At 40.6% G+C, this 22,511-nt stretch overlaps 1 non-coding gene across 1 annotated transcript; it reads right to left on the bottom strand.

Moving 5' to 3' along the window:
* Window positions 1-15,075: 15,075 nt before the first annotated feature.
* Window positions 15,076-15,182, bottom strand: LOC115935544 (U6 spliceosomal RNA). The gene has a single exon (XR_004071152.1). It is a non-coding gene; the product is annotated as a U6 spliceosomal RNA (small nuclear RNA).
* Between the last annotated feature and the right edge of the window lie 7,329 nt (window positions 15,183-22,511).

Genomic DNA, 22,511 nt, shown 5'->3' with positions numbered 1-22,511 from the left:
ACTAGAATCTACACTATTGATTCTCCACCTCTTGGACTTTGGGACACCACAGGCTTTCCTGGGGGTCCAGTTCACAGGTGGTTCGCAGCGGGACTTAGCCTCCAGAATGATGTGATCCAATCAATATCTCTTTAATTTAATTTAATTTAATTTTACTTAGATTCTGGGATATATGCATAGAACATGCAGGTTTGCTACGTAGGTATACATGTGCCACGGTGGTTTGCTGCACCTATCAACCTGTCATCTAGGTTTTAAGCCCCACATGCATTAGATTTTTCTCCTAATGCTCTCCCTCCCCTTTCCCCCCACCCCCAATAGGCCCTGGTGTGTGATGTTCCCCTCCCTGTGTCCATGTGTTCTTATTGTTCAACTCCCACTCATGAGTGAGACATGTGGTGTTTAGTTTTTTGTTCCTATGTTAGTTTGCTGAGAATGATGGTTTCCAGCTTTATCCATGACCCTCCAAAGACATGAACTCATTCTTTTTCATGGCTGCATAGTATTCCATGATTTATATGTCTCACATTTTCTTTATCCAGTCTGTCATTGATGGGCATTTGGGTTGGTTCCGAGTCTTTACTATTGTAAATAGGGCTGCAGTAAACACACGTGTGCATGTGTCTTTATAGTAAAATGATTTATAATATACCCAGTAATGGGATTGCTGGGTCAAATGGTATTTCTGGTTCTAGATGAGCCAATCAATAGCTTATAAACAAGCAAACAAATTCTACTGGTTCTATTTCTCTGGAGAACCCTGACTAACACAATGCTTTAAAAAAATTATTTTTTTCTTACTGTGGTAAAATATGCAGCACATAAAAGTTTTAATTTTAGCCTATTGTTGTTGTTGTTGTTGTTGTGAGACAAAGTCTCACTCTTGCCCAGGCTGGAGTGCAGTGGTGCAGTCACAGCTCACTGCAGCCTCAACCTCCCAGGCTCAAGTGATCCTCCCACCTCAGCCTTCCGAATAGCTGGGACTACTGGCATGTACCACTACACCCAGCTAATTTTTTATTTTTTGTAGAGCTGGGTTCTCCCCATGTTGCCCAGGCTGGTCTTGAACTCCTGGGCTCAAGGAATCCTTTCACTTTGGCCTCCAAAAGAGCGGGGATTACAGGTGTGAACCACTGCACCTGGCCTATTTGAGGCATTTTTAATTGTACAGCTCAGCGGCCTTCATGACATTCATATTGTTCGAATCATGGTGGTTTTGGTTTGCATTTCCCTGATGATTAATGATGTTGGGCATCTTTTTCCTGGGCTTGCTGGCCATTTGTATATCCTCCTTGGAGAACTGTCTGTTCAAGATCTTTGCTCATGTTTGATTTGGGTTGTGTTTTTATTGTTGAGTTGTGACCATTCTTTATATATTATGGATACTTGTCTCAATTGTAATGGCAGGATTTTAGTTTATGGAGGTGACTGAATGATGATGTGGAGAGGCCAATGTTACTGAAAGAAGAGTTTTCTTACAGTTCCTGAGAGGAGGGGACATGCCACAACACGCAGGGCCACAGCGAAAGCATTAGGATGGTCAAGAGGCAAAAGATGAGTGAGAAGGCATGGGCCATAGCCCTTACTGGAGTTTCTGCAGGAAACGCAAGACAGGGCCGGGCCATCAGTTTAGGACTGGCTACTTTGAATAACATGGGTGAGCCTGGGCTATAGGGGGTGGTCTCTAGTTGCCTGGAACCTGGCCTTGGGATGATTTAGGATAAGGGAAGTATTGGTTTGGTGTGTGAGAGTTATATAGAAGGTAGGTGGAGGCACAGACTTGGATCAGCCTGTCTGCACACGAAAGGAGAATTCCAGGCAACTTGACGTATATTTGTACAATTGTTTGATAATGCATTTCCATGTTTTTGGAAACAGTGAATCAAACGTGGACGGGAACAAGTCTCCCTCACTTGCCTCCTGCACCCAGCCTTGCCTCAGTGTGGGAATGCCCCATCCTTGGAGGGGAATGCCCCTTCTTGAAGGGGAGAGGTAAACACTTGTCTGCTGGCCTTGCAGTTACTAGATGCCAAATAGACATAAAGAATTTAAGGCCAGGCGCAGTGGCTCACGCCTGTAATCCCAGCACTTTGGGAGGCCAAGGCGGGCAGATCACTTGAGATCAAATCACTTGAGGTCAGGAGTTTGAGACCAGCCTGGTCAAAATGGTGAAACCCCATCTCTACTAAACATACAGAAATTAGCCAGGTGTGGTGGTGTGTGCCTGTAATCCCAGCTAATTGGGGGGCTGAGGTGGGAGAATGGCTTGAACATGGGAGGCGGAGGTTTCAGTGAGCTGAGATCGTGCCACTGCACTCCCACCTGGGCAACAGAGCGAGACTCCATCTCAAAAAAAAAAATCTGGGAAATCACAGGACAATATTAGACAGACCCTGAACAGATATATACAGTTGGCAAACATATTCTCTCATTCTGTGGGTTGTCATTTCACTTTTTTGATAGAGTTCTTCAATGCACAAAAGTTTAAAATTTTGTTGAAGTTCATTTCATCTATGTTTTTCTCTTGTTGCTTGAGCTTCTGACACACACTGTGAGGGAGTCAGGATTCTCAGAACAAAGAACCGATTGCCAAATCTGAGATCATCAGGATTTATCCCTGTGTATTCTCTTACATGTAGGCTTTTGTTTCATTTTGAGTTAATTTTTTATACGGTATGAGGTAAGGATATATCTTATAAAAATTTTTATGTTATAAAGTGATAAGCCAAAGCCTACAAAGGACAGTCTGGTGATATTTATTGCAAATGTATATCTCTCCCAATTCTATTTCTAGGAATTTATTCCATAGATACAACGCAAAAGATATATGTGTAAGGTAATTCACTGCAGCATTCTTTTTTTTTAATAATAGTAAAGCATTGTAAACAGTCCACGTGTCCCTCAATAGAGGCTTTGAAATAAATTTGCAAAGATAAAATACTATAGGGCTACAAAAAATGAATTTCTGTATGTGCTGCTTTGGAAAGCTCTCCAAAAATTATTGTTCAATGAAAAGAAAAACAAGGTTTAGAACAGAATGGTTTTTTGGTGTGTGAAACATTTGGGACAATAAGATACATATTTATTTTTGAAGTTTTTAGGTTTTTTTTTTTTTTTTTTGAGACAGAGCCTGCACTCTGTCGCTCAAGCTGGAGTACAGTGGTGTGATCTCGGCTCACTGAAACCTCTGCCTCCTGGGTTCAAGTGATTCTCCTGCCTCAGCCTCCTGAGTAGCTAGGATTACAGGCACATGCCACCACACCTGGCTGATTTTTGTATTTTTAGTACAGAGGGGGTTTCCCTGTGTTGGTCAGGCTGGTTTCAAACTCCTGACCTCAAATGATCCCCCCTCCTCAGCCTCCCAAAGTGCTGGGATTATAGGCATGAGCCACCAAGCCTGGCCTAAGTTTTAAAAAAAATTTAATTAAAAAATAATTGCATGATTTATGGGATACAGTGTGATGCTTTGATACACATATACACTGGGGAATGATACCACCAGGCTAATTAGCATATCCATCACCTCCGATAGTTACCATTTCTTTGTGGTGAGAACATTGAAAATCCTCTCCTTCAGGTCTTTTCAAATACACAATACATTAGTATTAACTATAGTCATCACGCGGTGCAATAGAGCACCAGAACTTAATCCTTCTAACTGATGATAACTTTGTACCCATTGACCAACCTCTCCCCTTTCCCTGCCCGCCCCTCCCTCCAGCCTCTGGTAACCATCATTCTACTCTCCACTTCTGTGAGTGTGACATTTTTAGAGTCCACACGTAAGTGAGGTCATGTAGAATTTTTGCTCTGTATATGCACATGTCTCATGTACAAGTAAAGACGCTCTGCAAATTTTAAGACACCAAGGATGGGGCATTCCCACAGCGAGGCAGGCGCTGGGTGCAGGAGGTAAGTGAGGGAGTGTTGTTCCAGTCCAGATTTGATTCACTATTTCTGAAAACATGGAAATGCATTACCAAACAATTGGACAAATATACGTTAAAATTTAAAAAGAACCTTCTGCAGAAAAGAAAGGAGCAATGGGGATAAAACAGCCACACGGTCATGGGTGTTACACGTATAACATTTTGTTCCAGTTGAAGCTCCGTGTTTTCTTAGCCAGTTTTCTCGTGACTACTGATGTATTAAGTACAATCGCACCGGAGCTGGCCGACTCCCGGCTGTGGCCACGGATGTCAAATGACAGCCCTGGCCTCGTCCACACAGTAAAGAGCAGACCTCACACGGGTTGGTTTACCATCGAGGGGTCCAGACAGAAAGGCTGTTTTGGAACCCCTCTCACTTGAAGAGCACAAATCCGAATGAATACATTGTTTTATTGTTTTACCAGTAAGGTTCTTGACACTGATGACTTACCTTCCGATCCCCAGGAAACAGACGGTAAGTGTCCTTGAGAAGAATATCCCTTCACAGCAAATTCACATCTGTCCTTCAGCCTAGAGAGATCAGACAGAGATGAAGACCTCACCACTAAAGACCCACTCTCCTAGCTGTTTTGGAGAGGTCGCTCTTGTCTTTATAAACTTCTGAAGTTGTCTCTTGGCATATTTCCCTCCCCTCAAATCCTTATAAAAACAGGTGTGGCTAAAGCCTGTCTTTGCTGAAAGAACACTCTCTTCCTTAATAGAAAATTCTCTATTGAAAACTTATTTTCCCTGGCTGGGCGCAGTGGCTCACGCCTGTAATCTCATCACTTTGACAGGCCAAGATGGGTGGATCACACAGTCAGGAGATCAAGACCAGCCTGGCCAACATGGTGAAATCCTGTCTCTACTAAAAATACACAAATTAGCTGGGTGTGGTGGTGCATGCCTGTAATCCCAGCTACTTGGGAGGCTGAGGCAGGAGAATAGCTTGAACCAGGGAGTTGGAGGTTGCGGTGAGCCGAGATCGTGCCACTGCACTCCAGCCTGGCGACAAAGTGAGACTCCATCTCAAAAAAAAAAAAAAAAGAAGAAAAAAAAGAAAGAAAGTAGTTTCCCTTTCTGGCTTCTGTGGTTAGCGGTGCAACAGTAGCAAAACTGGTCTCAGACATGTGAGTGGGAGGCAGGAAATCTGCAAAGTGACAGTGGTCACCATATGTACTTTTTACCCTTTCTGTGTGCTAGACCAGAGGCCCATGCTGGCGTGCCATTCTGACATGCACTGTGAGGGAGGTGACATTCTCAGAACAAATGCCGCATGTGTGGAAGATGGAGGAGCCCCGTGCCAAATTCCTTCTGTTTTTATCCTCCTTCCAGTAGGAGCCCCAGATATCAACTCCACAAATTTGAAACTGTGCCAGACCAGAGTGTGTAGAGAAGTGATTGGGGAACTGTGGGAGGGGAGAAGATAATATTGGTATAATAAAATCAAATTCGGGGCTGGGCATAGTAGCTCACGCCTGTAATCCCAGCATTTTGGAAGGCCAAGGTGGGTGGATCACTTGAGGTCAGGGGTTCGAGACCAGCCTGACCAACATGGTGAAACCCTGTCTCTACAAAAAAATACAAAAATTAGCCAGGCGTAGTGGTGCCTACCTTTAGTCCCAGCTACTCTGGAGGCTAAGGTAGGAGAATGGCTTGAACCCAGGAGGTGGAGGTTGCAGTGAGCTGAGGTCGTGCCACTGCACTCCAGCCTAGGTGACAGAGTGAAACCGTGTCTCAACAAACAAACAAACACACACACACAAAAAAAAGAAAAGAAAAAAGAAAAAATCAAACTTGAAAAAGAACTCCATTAAAAAGAAAAAAAACTGATTTTATAACTATAATAAAACTATGCTATAAATATAATAAAATGCCATGGAACATAACATATTTCTCCATTTATTTAGATCTTCACAAAACATTGTTTCGAAATTCTCAGTGTATGAGTCTTACACTTCTTTTGTTGATATTTTCCCAAGTGTTTTATTATTTTTTATTGTATTGTGAGTGCAATTTTTTTCCTTAATATCATTTTAGATTGTTCATTGCTAGCATATAAAATACAATTGATTTTTTATATTGGTTTTATATCCTGCAACCTTCCTAAACTTACTCATTAGTTCTAGCAGGTTTTTTAAAATAGATTCCATCAGATTTTCTGCACACATCTTCTGTGATTAAGGACAGTTTTATTTCTTTTTTCCCAGTCTGGATGCCTTTTATTATTTTTTTCCAGTCTATCCCTGGCTATAACTTTCAGTAAAATTTTCAGTAGAAGTGTTAAGAATGGACATGCTTGTCTTGTTTCTGATCTCAGTCTTTCACCATCAAATATCACATAGATACAGGTTTCTTGAGAAAAGCTCTTTATAAGGTTGAAGAAGTTCTGCTTTTTTCTACTTTGTGGAAAGTTCTTTTTATTTTATCATGGATTTTGTCAAATGATTTTCCTATATCTATTGAGATAATCATGCGATTTTTATTCTTTATTAATATGGTATGTAATATTAATATATTTTAAGATGTTAATCTAACCTTACTTTCCTGGGGTAATTCCCACTTTGTCATGGTGGGTACTTAAAAATATATGTTTATGTATTCAGTTTGCTAGTATTATTTTTAAAGAGTTTTTGCATCTATTTTTATGAGAGATTTTAGTTGATAGTTTTTCCTACTTCTGATATCTTTGTATTGTGTTGGTATCTGGGTAATGATACTGGCCTCATCGAATGAGTTAGGAAATATTTCCTCCTCACCTATTGGTATCGGTTGAACTGTGCCCTCCTTCCCAAATGTATACGTTAAAATGCTAAGTGCCAGTGCCTCAGAATGTGCTCTTATTTGGAGATGAGGTTTCTATAGAGGTAATCAAGTTAAAATGAGGTCTTTAGGGTGGGTCCCAATCCAATACGACTGGTGTCCTTGTAAGAAGCGGAAATTTGGACACAGACACAGACAGAGGGGAGAGAATGTGAAGACAGGCAGAAGATGACTCTGCAAGCCAGTGAAAGAGGCCTGGGACAGACCCTTCCCTCACAGTCCTTGGAAGGAACCAACCTACCAACACCTTGATCTTGGACTTGTAGCCTCTAGAACTGTGAGACAGTAAATTTCCATAGTTTAAGCCACATAGTGCAGTACTTTGTGATGGCAGCCCTCATAAACAAATACACAGATTTTCTGAAGAGTTTGTATAGGATTGGCAAGATCGCTTCCTTAAATATTGGATACAATTGACCAATAAAGTCATCTGGGCCTAGAGTTTTTTTTTTGTGGGAAGATTTTAAGTTACTAATTCAATTTCTTATTTGTTATCAGTCTCCTCAGATTTTAAATTTCTGATTGAGTCAGTTTTGGTAATTTTTGTCTTTCTAGGAATTTATACATTTCATCTATGTTGTGTAATTTGCTGGCATAAAGCTGTTCATAGTATTCTCTTAAAATCCTTTCTGTAGGGTCAGTAGCTACATTCCCTTTTCATTCCTGATTTTCATAATTTATGTCTTATTTCTTTTTTTCTTTGTCAGTCTAGAGAAAATTTTATCAACTGTATTTCTCTTTTCAAATAATCAGCTTTTGACTTTCTTCCTTACTGTTTTTATTTTATTGATTTGTATTTTGATTGCTATTGTTTCCTTCACTTTACTTTGGGTTTAATTTGCCCTTCTTTGTCTACCTTTTGAAGTGAAAGATTAGATTATGGATTATAGATCTTTCTTCCTTCTAATTTAAGCATTTAAAGCTATAAACTTTCTTTTAGGCCTTGCATTAGCTACCCTCAGAGATTTCAGTGGTTTTGTTTTCATTCAGTTTGAAATGTTTTCTAATTAACCTTATGATTTTTTTCTTTGACCCATGGTTATTAAATTATTTATTTATTTATTATTTTATTTTGGGGGGGGTGGTGTTTTGCTCTTATTGGCCAGACAGGAGTGCAATGGCACGACCTCGGCTCACTGCAGCATCCACTTCCCAGGTTCAAGTGATTCTCCTGCCTCAGCCTCCTGAGTAGCTGTGACTACAGGCGTGTGCCACCATGCCAGATAATTTTTGTATTTTTAGTAGATACGGGGTTTCACAGACGGAGTCTCATGCTGTCTTCCAGACTGGAGTGCAGTGGCTCAGTCTCAGCTCACTGCAACCTCTGCCTCCCAGTTCAAGTAATTCTCCTGCCTCAGGTTCCTGAGTAGCTGCGACTACAGGTGCGTGCCACCATGCTGGCTAATTTTTGTATTTTTAGTAGATATGGGGTTTCGCCACGTTGGCCAGGCTGGTCTTGAACTCCTCACCTCAGGTAATCTACCCTCCTCAGCCTCCCAAATTGTTGGAATTACAGGCATGAGCCACCGCTCCTGGCCTCCATGGTTATTTAGAAGTATGTTTTTCAAATGTTTGAGGGTTTACCAAATTTCTTTCTGTCGTTAATTTTCAATTTAGTTCCATCAGGGTTGGAGGACATACTTCAGATGACTTCAATCCTTTTAAGTTTATTGAGACTAGTTTCGTGATCCAGCAAAGGCTCTATCCTGGAAAATGTTCCATGTGGATGTGAAAGGACTGTATACCCTGCTGTTGGGTGGGAGCATTCTATATGTTAGCTGGGTAAAGTTGGTTGACAGTTGTGCAAGATTTATATATCCTTATTCATTTTATGCCTAGCCATTCTATCAGTTACTTAGAGAAGGGACTTAAAATTTCTAATTACAATTACTAAATTGTCCATTTCTCCTTTCCATTCTGTCAGTGTTTGCTGCATGTATGTGTTATTCAATGCCTATGTCTTTATAATTGTTTTATGTTTCTGATGTTTTGATACTTTTATCATTATGAAATATTGTTGCTATTTATCCCTACCAATATTTCTTGATTTAAATTCTATTTTTTTCTGATATTAACATAAGTACTTCAACTCCCTTATGGTAACATTTTGTATGATTTACATATATTTTCTCCATTCTTTTTTTTTTTTTTTGAGACAGAGTCTCTCTCTGTCACCCAGGCTGGAGTGCACTGGTGCAATCTCAGCTCACTGCAACCTCGGCCTCCCACGTTCAAGCGATTCTCTTGCCTCAGCCTCCTGCCTCTTGAGTAGCTGAGATTACAAGTGTGCACCACCAGGCCCAGCTAATTTTTGTATTTTTAGTAGAGATGGGGTTTCACCATGTTGGCCAGGCTGGTCTCGAACTCCTGACTTCAAGCGATTCGCCCACCTGGTCCTCCCAAAGTGCTGGGATTACAGGCATGAGCCAGCTATATTTTCCCCATTCTTTTACTTTGTAACTACTTTTGTCTGAATTAAAAGTGCTTTTCTTGAAGACAGCTTATGTAGTCATGTGTCAGTTAACGACAGGGATGTTTTGAGAAATGTACCTTTCCAGAAACCTAGATGGTATAGCCTGCTACACACCTAGACTATAGGGTATAACCTAGTGATCCTAGGCTACAAACCTGTACGGCATGTTACTGTACTCAACACTGCAGGAAATTGTAACATAATCATGACTATTTGTGTATATAAACATTTCTAAAGATAGAAGAGATAGAGTAAAAATATGATATAAAAGATAAAAAATGTAACACCTGTATAGAGCACTTCCCATGAATGGAGCTTGTAGGACTAAAGTTGCTTTGGGTGAGTCAGTGAGTGAATGGTAATTGAATGTGAATGCCTAGGACATTACTGTACCCTACTGCAGACTTTATACACACTGTACACTTAGGCTACACTTAATTTATTAAAAATGGTTTTCTTTCTTCGATAATAAAATAACATTACATACTACAACTTTTTAAATTTATACCCTTTTATTTTTTTGAGGCAGAGTCTAGCTCTGTTGCCAAGCTGGAGTGCAGTGGTGTGATCTTGGCTCACTGCAGCCTCTGCCTCCTGGGTTCAAGCGATTCTCCTGCCTCAGCCTCCTGAGTAGCTGGAATAACAGGCAGGTGGCGCCACTCCCAGCTAATTTTTGTATTTTTAGTAGAGATGGGGTTTCACCATGTTGGCCAGGATAATCTCAATCTCCTGACCTTGTGATCTGCCCACCTCGGCCTCCCAAAGTGCAGGGATTACAGGCATGAGCCACCAAGCTTGGCTTTTATCCTTTTTAATATTTTAACTTTTTGACTTTTTTGCAATAACACTTAGCTTAAAGCATATATTGTACAGCTGTACAAAAGTATTTTCTTTCTTTATAGCCTTATTCAATTTTTATTTTTAAAATTTGTAATTTTTTTTCCTACTTTTCAAACTTCTTTGTTAAAAACGAAGAGACAAACACACACATTAGTCTAGGGCTCTACAGGGAGGGTCGGGATCATCAATATCACTGTTTCCCACCTCCACATCTTGTCCCACTGGAAGGTCTTCAGGGTCAGTAACATGGACGGAGCTGTCACTTCCTATGACAGCAATAATTTCTTTGGGAATATCTCCTGAAGGACCTGCCTGAGGCTGCTCTACAGTTAAAAAAAATAAGTAGGTGTACACTCTAAAATAGGAACAAAAAAGGGTATAGTACGGTGTATACATAAACCAGTAGCGTAGTCATTTATTATCTTTATCAAGCATTAGAGACTGCAACTATAATTATGTGGGCTATACTTTTATATGACTGGTAGTAGATTTGTTTACACCAGCTTCACCAGAGACTCATGAGTAATGCTTTGTGCTGCAGCGTTACCACAGATATGACATCACGAGGCAACAGAAATTTTTCAGCTTCTTTATAATCCTATGGGACCACCCTCCTGTATGCGGCCTGTCATTGACTGAAATGTCATGGTGTAGCACACGACTGTATTGGACCGTGCTTTTTCGTACATGTTGATAATGACTGCCTTTTGATTGGAGTGTTTAATCCATTACATTTAATTTAATTGTTGATATCTTTGGATTTACATCTGCCATTTTACTATTTGTTTTTGTATGTCCCATGTCTTTCTTCCCCCCATCCTATTTTGCTGCCTTCTCTTGTGTTAAACACATCCTTTTTTTTTTTTAAGTGTGAGACATTTTAAGTCCTAGGTTATTTTATTAACTATTTTGAAATTTAATTTTCTTTGTGGTTACTCTAGGGATTATAGTATATATCTTATCACAATCTACTTTAGCTTAATGCTGGGAATTTTGAAAAATATAACAACTTTGTTCTAATATAGCTCAATTTCCCCATTCTTTGAGCCATTAATGCTATATTTATTATACTTATATATGCCATAAATCCGACAGAACAGTGATAGAGTGATTGCCTTATGAATTCATATAATATTTAAACAAACATTTTAAACTATTTTATATTAATAAATGTATATATATATCATATGAACTTACATAATCTATAAATATATATTTAAACAGAACATTTAAAACAAACTCATATAAAAAAAAGAGAAAAAAACCTGTTCATACAGCCCTTTCTGCTAACCCACATATTTATCATTTCCATTGCTCTTCATTTCTTTCTGCGGATTCATTTTCTGGTACCATTTTCTTTCAGCCTGAAAGTCTTCCTTTAGTATTTCTCATGGGACAGTTCTGCTAGCTACAGATTCTGTTTTTGTTCATCTTTCTTTTGAGCAGAATCTCGCTCTGTCACCCAGGCTGGAGTGCAGTGGCACGATCTTGGCTCACTGCAACCTCCACCTCCGGAGTTGAAGTGATTCTTGTGCCTCAGTCTGCAGAGTAGCTGGGACTATAGGTGACTGCCACCACGCCCAGCTAATTTTTGTATTTTTTGTAGAGATGGGGTTTCACCATGTTGGCCAGGCTGATCTCAAACTCCTGAGCTGAAGTGACCCATCCGCCTCGGCCTCCCAAAATGCTGGGATAACAGGCGTGAGCTGCTGTGCCCGGCCTGTTTTTGTATATCTTTGAATGAATTTATTTTAGCTTCTTTATATATATATATATTTTTTATTATACTTTAAGTTATAGGGTACATGTGCACAACATGCAGGTTTGTTACATATGTATACATGTGCCATGTTGGTGTGCTGCACCCATTAACTCGTCATTTAACATTAGGTATACCTCCCAATGCTATCCCTCCCCCCCCACCCTACAACAGGCCCCAGTGTGTGATGTTCCCCTTCCTGTGTCCATGTGTTCTCATTGTTCAATTCCCACCTATGAGTGAGAACATGCGGTGTTTGGTTTTTTGTCCTTGCAATAGTTTGCTGAGAATGATGGTTTCCAGCTTCATCCATATCCCTACAAAGGACATGAACTCATCATTTTTTATGGCTGCATAGTATTCCATGGTGTACATGTGCCACATTTTCTTCATCCAGTCTATCATTGTTGGACATTTGGGTTGGTTCTAAGTCTTTGCTATTATGAATAGTGCCACAATAAACATATGTGTGCATGTGTCTTTATAGCAGCATGATTTATAGTCCTTTGGGTATATACCCAGTAATGGGATGGCTGGGTCAAATGGTTTTTCTAGTTTTAGATCCCTGAGGAATCGCCACACCAACTTCCACAATGGTTGAACTAGTTTACATTCCCACCAACAGTGTAGAAGTGTTCCTATTTCTCCACATCCTCTCCAGCACCTGTTGTTTCCTGACTTTTTAATGATCGCCATTCTAACTGGTGTGAGATGGTGTCTCATTGTGGTTTTGATTTGCATTTCTCTGATGGCCAGTGATGATGAGCATTTTTTTCATGTGTCTGTTGGCTGCATAAATGTCTTCTTTTCAGAAGTGTCTGTTCATATCCTTTGCTGACTTGTTGATGGGGTTTTTTTTTCTTGTAAATTTGTTTGAGTTCTTTGTAGATTCTGGATATTAGCACTTTGTCAGATGGGTAGATTGTAAAAATTTTATCCCATTCTGTAGGTTGCCTGTTCACTCTGATGGTAGTTTCTTTTGCTGTGCAGAAGCTCTTTAGTTTAATTAGATCCTATTTGTCAATTGTGGCTTTTGTTGCCATTGCTTTTGGTGTTTTAGGCATGTAGTCCTTGCCTATGCCTATGCCCTGAATGGTACTGCCTAGGTTTTCTACTAGGGTTTTTATGGTTTTAGGTCTAACATTTAAGTCTTTAATCCATCTTGAATTAATTTTTGTATAAGGTGTAAGGAAGGGATCCAGTTTCAGCTTTCTACATAAGGCTAGCCAGTTTTCCCAGCACTATTTGTTGAATAGGGAATCCTTTTCCCATTTCTTGTTTTTGTCAGGTTTGTCAAAGATCAGATAGTTGTAGATGTGTGGTATTATTTCTGAGGGCTCTGTTCTGTTCCATTGGTTTATATCTCTGTTTTGGTACCGGTACCATGCTGTTTTGGTTACTGTAGCCTTGTAGTGTAGTTTGAAGTCAGGTAGTGGGATGCATCCAGCTTTGTTCTTCTGGCTTAGGATTGACTTGGCAATGCAGTCTCTTTTTTGGTTCCATATAAAATTTAAAGTAGTTTTTTCCAAGTCTGTGAAGAAAATCATTGGTAGCTTGGTGGGGATGGCATTGAATCTATAAATTACCTTGGGCAGTATGGCCATTTTCATAATGTTGATTCTTCCTATTCATGAGCATGGAATGTTCTTCCATTTGTTTGTATCCTCTTTTATTTCATTGAGCAGTGGTTTGTAGTTCTTCTTGAAGAGGCCTTTCACATCCCTTGTAAGTTGGATTCCTAGGTATTTTATTTTCTTTGAAGCAATTGTGAATGGGAGTTCACTCATGATTTGGCTCTCTGTTTGTCTGTTACTGGTGTATAAGAATGCTTGTGATTTTTGCACATTGATTTTGTATCCTGAGACTTTGCTGAAGTTGCTTATCAGCTTAAGGAGATTTTGGGTTGAGACGATGGGGTTTTCTAGATATACAATCATGTCATCTGCAAACAGGGACAATTTGACTTCCTCTTTTCCTAATTGAATACCTTTTATTTCTTTCTCCTGCCTGATTGCCCTGGCCAGAACTATGTTGACTAGGAGTGGTGAGAGAGGGCATCCCTGTCTTGTGCCAGTTTTCAAAGGGAATGCTTCCAGTTTTTACCCATTCAGTATGATATTGGCTGTGGGTTTGTCATAGATAGCTCTTATTATTTTGAGATACGTCCCATCAATACCTAATTTATTGAGCGTTTTTAGCATGAAGTGCTGTTGAATTTTGTCAAAGGCCTTTTCTGCATTTATTGAGATAATCATGTGGTTTTTGTCTTTGGTTCTGTTTATATGCTGGATTTTGCTGGACATATTGGTTGACACTGTTTTCTTTGAGTCTTTTGAATATGTTGTTCTACTGCCTTTTGGCCTTTATTGATTCTGATGGAAACTCAGCTGTTAAATATGTTGTTGTTCTTCTGTACATGGGAGTTATTTTTCTCTTACTGCATTCAAGATTTTTAAATTGTCTTTGGCTTTTAGCAATTTAACTATGATGTGCAAATCTCTTTGTGTTTTTCTTACCTAGGTTTGTGGCGCTTCTTGAACCTGCTGATTAATGTTTTTCAGCATAGTTGGGAGGTTTTCAGGGCATTATTTCTTCAAAAAAAAATTTTTAACCTTTTTTCTGCTCTCCTCCCCTTCAGGACTCTTATTATACGTATGTTTGTGTGCTTGATGTTGTCCCAGAGGTCTCTGAGGCTCTGATCATTTTTCTCCAGCCTTTTTTTTCTGTGTTCTTCAGAAAGGATAATTTTTCTTTCTTTCTTTCTTTCTTTTTTTTGAGGTAGAGTTTTGCTCTTGTCGCCCACAATGCAGTGGCACTATCTTGGCTCACTGCAACCTCTGCCTCTTGTGTTCAAGTGATTCTCCTGCCTCAGCCTCCCAAGTAGCTGGGATTACAGGCACCCGCCATCATGCCCGACTAATTTTTGTATTTTTAGTAGAGGTGGGGTTTCATCATTGTTGGCCAGGCTGGTCTCGAAGTCCTGACCTCAGGTGATCCACCTGCCTCGGCCTCCCAAAGTGCAGGGATTACAGGTGTGAACCACCTCGCCTGGCTGCAGAAAGGATAATTTCTACTCATCTATCTATGTCTATAGATGTGAGATGATAGAAGGAAATAATCAGTAAGTTCAGACTCTTGCTGTTCTTATATGACATTTGGGTAGATTTCATGAATAGACCCTTTTTAGTTTATTATTTGCTTTTGGTTGATTTCCAGTCCTAAAACGCTTGTTTAAACAATTTTATACTTTTTTAAAAATGAAATGCTTCATGAATTTGCGTGTCATCCTTGTGCAGGGGCCATGCTAATCTTCTCTGTATCATTCCAATTTTAGTTCACGTGCTGCTGAAGTGAGCAAAACAACTTTATACTTTTATATTTGTTTTGGCGGGGAGAGGATTTGTCCACCTTTTTAGGCTGCTCTAACTTGAAGTATCATCTCTGGTATGTTTATAGTTTTTTTTAATGTTTACATTTTGGAGTTTTAATTTTGTTCATTCAGTAGCTTGAGATAGGGATCTAACTTTGTTTTTCTTCCAAATGAATAGATAATTTACCAAACAACTTCTGGCTGACTGACTGCATCCCCAGCTTCAGTCTGTTTGTGTATATAATTTTTGGTTGAGACTAATGTTTGAGCATGTGTGTGTATGTTGGTGCAGCTGTGGAAGAAAATGAATGGCACGTAGGTCCTCAAAATAAAATGAATCACCTCGAAATGTTAAGATAAAATGGAAGCATCTGTATGCAATGGGTGAGATTAATCTGTGGAAGACATCTCAGAGATGACCAGTGTTTAGACTGTTATTTGTGATGCTGTTGTGTCTGACTTTGAGCCATTCATGACTCTACATACTTGTTTTTTTTACATCCTGTCTACATCTTTTCCTGCATCTAATCTTAGTCCAACATTTTGATTTTAGCTTTTCTGCTATTTTTGTACACTTGGCAACAACGTGGGACCCTTATTTAAAAGAGCAAGTGGCCTTATAAAAGAGACCCCAGATAGATTCCTCACCCCTTTTACCATGTGAAAACACAGAAAAAGACAGCCATCTATGATCCAGGAAGCAGACCCTCACCAGACTCCAAATCTGCCAGTGTCTTGACTTTGCACTTCCAGCCTCTAGGGCCATGAGTAATTAATTTCTGCCCATGGCATTTTGTTATAGCAGCTTGAACAGACTACAACAACGACTTATGCATAAGGAAAATTAACTTTTGGCAAGTTATTTTTATGGCAATGACCTCTCACTCAAGGATATTCAGCAGGTAATTGCAGAAGGAGATAGGAACTCACCTCTGTCTGCAACAGTTCTGAAAAAAAATCTCTTAAACACCACAATTCAACAGGTGGATGTGTCCTGAAAGAGAAATGGGCTTCATTTTAGGTGGGTAAGTCAATCTCCATAGTAATTAGAGACAAAGTACATAAAGCACATCATGTAACATAGGACTCAATAAATGGTAGTTATCAGCATCATCATCGTTATAATCATTATATGATAGTTGTTTTGTGATACAGCTAAAATTAAACAAAATTTAAGGATACTGGCCACCCCTAAATGAAATGTTAGGGCGAAATTCCAGGCTCTGACAAGCCAAGGCCCAGCTAGAACCATAATGCAAGGTCCCCTTACATGGCACTACTATGCTGAGAGCTCGGCCCTGCCTGGAAGTGTCACCTACCTTATCAGTTGCACCATCACTCTAGTTAGCTACCTCATGCTGGGGAGTGTTTCTATGGTGTACAATAGGCCCGCTGAGAGAAAGAGTCTTTGATGCTATTTATTTGGGCTGAGATAGGTCTATGGCTGCCTACATGGGCAGCATTTCAGGGGTAGCACACAGGCTTTGAGATCTGGATGCAGCCCTACTCATGTCCTAGCTGCGTGAGCTTCGCAAGTTGCTTTATCCCTCCGAGACCCAGGTCTTGTATCTATAAAACAAGGTTGATGATACTTTGCAGGGTTTTTGTGAAAATTGGAGATAATATGTAGGAAGTATTCAGTACACCCTAAGTGCTATATAACGGTATTATTTAAACACTTCAACAGCATCCATTAGTGACCCCTATCTTGGAGGTTTTACTTGAGGCTTAAAAGAAAAAAATATGTAAAGTACCTAGTACATAATAGACCCTTAATGATTGGTAGACTGTTATGTAAATTTCAAGGAATACAGTTATCGAATGGACTTCTTTAAGTGTAATTCTCAATTTGTAGTTAAGACGCTTGGGTCTTGGATCTAGAGCTACTTAGCTGTGTACTCTGGGTCTCAGTTTCCTCACTCGAAAATGACATATTTGCACAAATGAGAAGCCAAGATGTCTCTTTTTATAAATTGAAAAGGAAACTTTTTTACAATTAGCAAGGAAGGAGCTTTGGGATACTAGGGAACATTCTAGAAGCCTGGCTTAACACTACTAAGTTAGGGTCATTAAATTTTCAAAATGAATGAATTCATTAGGAATAAGAGAGGAAGAAAAATATGCATAGCCGAGTTAATTCATTCAGATATATTAGCTGTGCACCTGAGTCTTGGAGAAATGTCTTGCTCCTCTGAGCTCCTCCAAACGGGATTTTTGATGGAGTCTTACATGTTTTGCTTTCTTCTCACATCAAAACATTCCACGTACTTTGAGTTTAGATTCATCCCTTCCTCCTGGTATTAAGGAAGCAGTGAATACATCACCATCAACCTTCTTTCTATCAATATGAGAGACCTACCTGCTGTTTTTTTATTTTTATAAGAAGAACACCTTTTTGCAGCCAAAAGATTCAGCTTACCTTGAAAGAATCTTTCCTCTTAATTAAAAAGATATTAACGACATGCTCTTTGAGTTAAATATTGGTGTTTGTAGGGGGAGGGGTGCGGGGAGAGGTTGGTGAATGAGAAAGTTCTGCTTTGGGGATTCTGATACAAAAACTATTAAGGGATTACATAGTTGCCTTAGCCCTGCATACATTCTTCATGATTCATTTATTTGTTCTCGTACGCTCAGTGCCTGGCACATAGTACAGGTATCTGCTAAAATGTTTGTTGAATTAGTAAATGAATAAGAGAAATGTCTTTTCATAGTCTCCAGGAAGGAAAATAGCATAAATAATCTTGAATGTGTTTCTGGTGGATTCTGTTTGAATAGAATTTAACTGGGCAGGGTACGTGGATTTTGGGAAACTGGGTTTAGGAGCAGTCAGGGAAGGGGAGATGCTAGCTTAGTACCTGCTGGGACCTCTTCCTTCAGACAGAAAAAGGGATGGCATAGTGTGAGGAGATTAACAACCCACTGCTGTGGGCTTAGCATTCAGTCTCCAGCCTGAATAAGGCCTGTTGGCCTCCTCCAACCATAGTTGGGAAATGGGTATGCATGTGTGGGGAGGATAGGTAGGAATGGCTGAGCCTTGCCTGAGTTATTGGAAAGAAGCAAAGGTTGCAAAAACAAAAATAAAAACAAAAATGTTGAAACTAAAAATGTGTTTATATGTGGTATGAAGCAAGTGAATGACCCTTACACTTGCATTTGGTACTTGATGCCACTCTTTAAGGATGATGACTTTTCATACTGAAGATGCCCCTTCCTTTCTAGAGGACCAAGAACTTCGCTTTATTCCTGGCAGTGTGCATTGCTCATGGCAGCATGAAAAAAACTGAGTCCTGAGTATGAAGTAGAAAAAAGAATAGACTAGAAGTCATGGATCACTCGGTAAGCTGTGGGGCTTCTGGCAAATTAACCTCTCTGGGGCTCTATTAGAACATCTGCAAAGTGAGGCGTTTGGACTAGCTGATCTTTTTTATTCAGCAACATAAACTGGGCTGGGTGCTAGGCAGTAGGAGCTTGAGTTGAGTCACACACAGTCCTGGTTCACATTCTGGCTGATAAGAGCTGGAAGAGGAGTTAATTAAAAATACCAGCAGACACAGAGGAGGGGATAATTCATTCTGTTTGCTAGGGCTTGGGAGCTGATATTTGAAAGGTAGGAATTCTCCAGAAATGTATTAATTTTGTCATCATTCATTCATTTATTCAACAAATGTTGACACTATGGCAACTGTATACAAGGATGCCTACTTTCTATAAAGAATAGGGAAATAGTTATGAAGAAAGCAGACAAAATCTACTTTCAGTTTAATCTAAGCTGAAGCTGCTAGGGGAGGTTGGGAAAAGGTACTATTAGTTTTAGCTTTGAATGAATATTTAATATTGTTTCATTTCACTCTCCCAGTATACCCACAAAGAAGGCAGTATTCTCACTTTACAGTGAGAAACCTGAGGCCTAGAGGAGTGAAATCATTCACTGAGCTCATACTAATAAGTCATAAGGACTCAAGCCCACCCCTGCCTGTGTTCAGAGCGCCAGCATTTACCCGTATTGCAATTTTATGGCAGAAGTGGCTTCCTAGGCCACTGGGTGAGTGAACACTTGTTTCACCTTCCCAACACTCCTTCTTTGAGGAACAGTGCACCTGTTTTCTTCTGGAGAGCTAAGCCCTCCCACTCTCAATTCAGTCCTATAAAGAGGAGCTCTCATCCCTCCTACAGGTGTCAGAGGCAAGGTCATGATGTGAGCTTAATGTATCAGACCACATGTCCTTCTAGGCACACTAATTGGCCCAACCAGTGATGGGCACAGGACCAAGCTGTACCAATTGGTATCAATGCCTGGACTTTTGCTGGAAATATTGAAAAAGGGTCTTGTTTTTTCCCTGGGATTGTTAAACTGTAGACTGTAAGCCTAGAGTAGCTGATGTTCTCCAGAAGGGGTGAGGGAGCCTGCCTGAAAATGAAGCTTAATAGAGAAGTCTATTAGTTCATTCTCACATTGCTATAAATAAATACCTAAGACTGGATAATTTATAAGAAAAGAGGTTTAATTGGCTCATGGTTCTTCAGGCTGCACAATCATGGGGGAAGGTGAAAGGAGAGCAGGCTTCTCTCATAGTTGGAGCAGGAGGAAGAGAGATAGAGAGTGGGGAGGGAGGTTTTGTTGTAGGACTTTTCCCTTAGTTCAGCTAAGAGCTGGGTTCTTGTCACATGGCCATGAGAGATCAGGCTTGCAGACACTTTGAAGGGTGAGAATAAATGGAAATTATTGGGCAAAAGGGAAAAAAACCCCAACAGGGACCTTCTACAAAGCCAGAACCCTGCTAGTGTGCTTCCCACCTCGCAGACTGAATCCCACGTTCTGCCCAGGAAGAGGAGGGGCCAGGCTCCTTCCGGCTGCAAACAGCACCAACTTCCCGAGGCTCCACCCCAGTGTGCACCCCTCCCAGTGCGCAGGCCATTTGGAGTTTCTCTGGGGACCCCTTTACACTTGGCTGTCTCGGTTTCATTCACTTTTAAATGGCCAGATCTCTCGAGAACTTGCTCACTATTTTGAGGACAGCACCAAGGGGACTGTGCCGAACAATTCATGAGAAATTTGCCCCCATGATTTAAATCACTTCCCACCAGGCCCTACTGCTAACATTGGAGATTATAATTCAAAATGAGATTTGGGCAGTGACACACATCCAAATCACATCAAGAGGAAAGCAGAATCAGAGCAACAATTTCCAGAAAACATTGTTGGAGGCCTTGGATCTAATTTTGCCTGAAACAGGCACTTATTCCTGTGCTTTCAGTTCTATGAGCTAATACTTTGTTCTTTTTCCTGTTAATGTAGTCTGGGTTATTATTACTTGCAATCTAAGCATCTGGAAGAATAAAGCCTCCAAGAGAGTGCAGAGAATGTTTATTTCTCTTTCTCCCTAGTGTGTTCTTCACAGTACCTGCAAAAGTCTCTTCCAACTTCACTTAAACTTTTCTTCTTGGAGGTAAAGACGACATGGTTTTTTGCTCTGCTGTGTCTCAGAACTCTGTCCCCAGGGTCATATTTCTATATATGAGGTGATACCAGGCTTCGCATGCTCAAGTATGGATTGGGCAGCCCTCCTTACTGAGTGTTAACCAACATCTCTCCCTCTGTCCTCTCCAGCGCCTCTCTATCCAGTTCTGGCTCCTTTTCTCACCATGCTGTGACCCCAGACAAGCTCTGTCTAACACTGAGGATGTCATGCTCAGAGTCTATATGACTGCTCTACAGTGGCAGCATGAATGAAGGCTGAGGATGACGAGAGGGGACAGCTTCTTCCCTGATCCTAGTTTCCAGTAATGTTTTTTCCAGACTCAGAGTCCCAGAATCTCCCCTCTGGAGAGCCTGCCAGATGTAGGCTAATCTTTATAAGCTGACATTCAAAGGAGCCCTTACTATCTTTTTATTAGGAATGAGAGAGGTTGTTGGGTGCTGCATTTGACTTTACCTGGCCTCACCATCTGTCTCACTGCTGACATCTGGCACCCAGTCTGACTGTTCCATTTTTTTCATTTAGAGCTCCATCCTCCAGGGTCATCAGAGCCCATTTATTCAAGGGAATGGGGTGACTCTTCTGCTTCCTGTTCATGATTCCTGACTGCTCCCAGACAAACTAGCATCTGAATTGCTAGGTATACCATTGCCGTATGCTAACAGGAGATATCCTCTTTCCCATAACCAGAGCAAAATAATAGGTGTTTTCACTTCATTGGGTCTTTAAGTTTTGCCCAAGAAATGATCCACTTGGGTTTGAGCAGTACCTTCTTTAAACTTATGGTCTATGGAGTCCCAATCAGATAATTATCTGAGGTGCAAGGAGTCCTGCCTGTATTGACTAGCACAGCTTATGCAGGGTCTCCACCTTGACCTTGGATGGTTCGGCATCCTCCTCCTCACCATCAGAAGGGATCTTCCTCTTCAAGCCAAGTCTGGGGTTGAATATTGCAGCAAGTGTTTTATTGTGGGACACCCACAATCATGTGTTGGAGGCTCTTAAGTGTACAGCTCTCAGTAACAGAACCACCAGCCTCAATATTTAAGCAGAGACTTTTAATCTACCGTCTGGAAAGTGTTGGGCATCTGAACTGCACATCCTGGAGACCTCAGGCATTCGGCCCCCAACAACAAAGCACTGTTCAACTTGAGGACATGAATGAGTTAAACATGGGTCTCTATGACATTCTCTCCAACAACCATCTCTTTCCACCTTGATCCCTGCCTGTGTGGTCATTGAACCAGGGATGAATTTTTCTCTTCTTGCTGTTGTATTCTCTGAGACCAGTCTCAGCTTTTATTAAGAAAGAGCTTTGCAGGCTAGGCGCAGTGGCTCACACCTGTAATCCCAGCACTTTGGGAGGCCAAGCCGGGCGGATCACGATGTCAGGAGATCGAGACCATCCTTGCTAACAAAGTGAAACCCCGTCTCTACTAAAAATACAAAAAATTAGCCAGGCAGGGTGGCGTGTGCTGTAGTCCCAGCTGAGGAAGGACAATCGCTTGAACCCAGGAGTTGGAGGTTACAGTGAGCCGAGATCGCACCACTGCACTCCAGTCTGGGCGACAGAGCAAGACTCTGTCTCAAAAAAACAAAAACAAAAACAAAAAAAAATCAGAGTTTTGTAAAACGCCATTGAAAACACACCAATTCCAATGCCTGCATGAGGACATGAGTCTGAGCTCTAGGGGGCTCCCTGGTAGTATTCGGTCTTGACAAACACCTCCAAAATAAATTCACTCTAGAAGTCTGACATCACTTTGTAAGAATGAAGCCATCCTTTTCAAAAATACTGTCTAGGGAGTAGCTTGCAGATGAAACTCCACAATGCCAGGGA

Source organism: Gorilla gorilla, chromosome 6 (assembly GCF_029281585.2).
Source record: "Gorilla gorilla gorilla isolate KB3781 chromosome 6, NHGRI_mGorGor1-v2.1_pri, whole genome shotgun sequence".
In the NCBI taxonomy this organism is placed as follows: Eukaryota; Metazoa; Chordata; class Mammalia; order Primates; family Hominidae; genus Gorilla; species Gorilla gorilla.
Note: the sequence above shows the minus strand (reverse complement) of the source record. Positions and strands in the feature narration are given on the sequence as shown.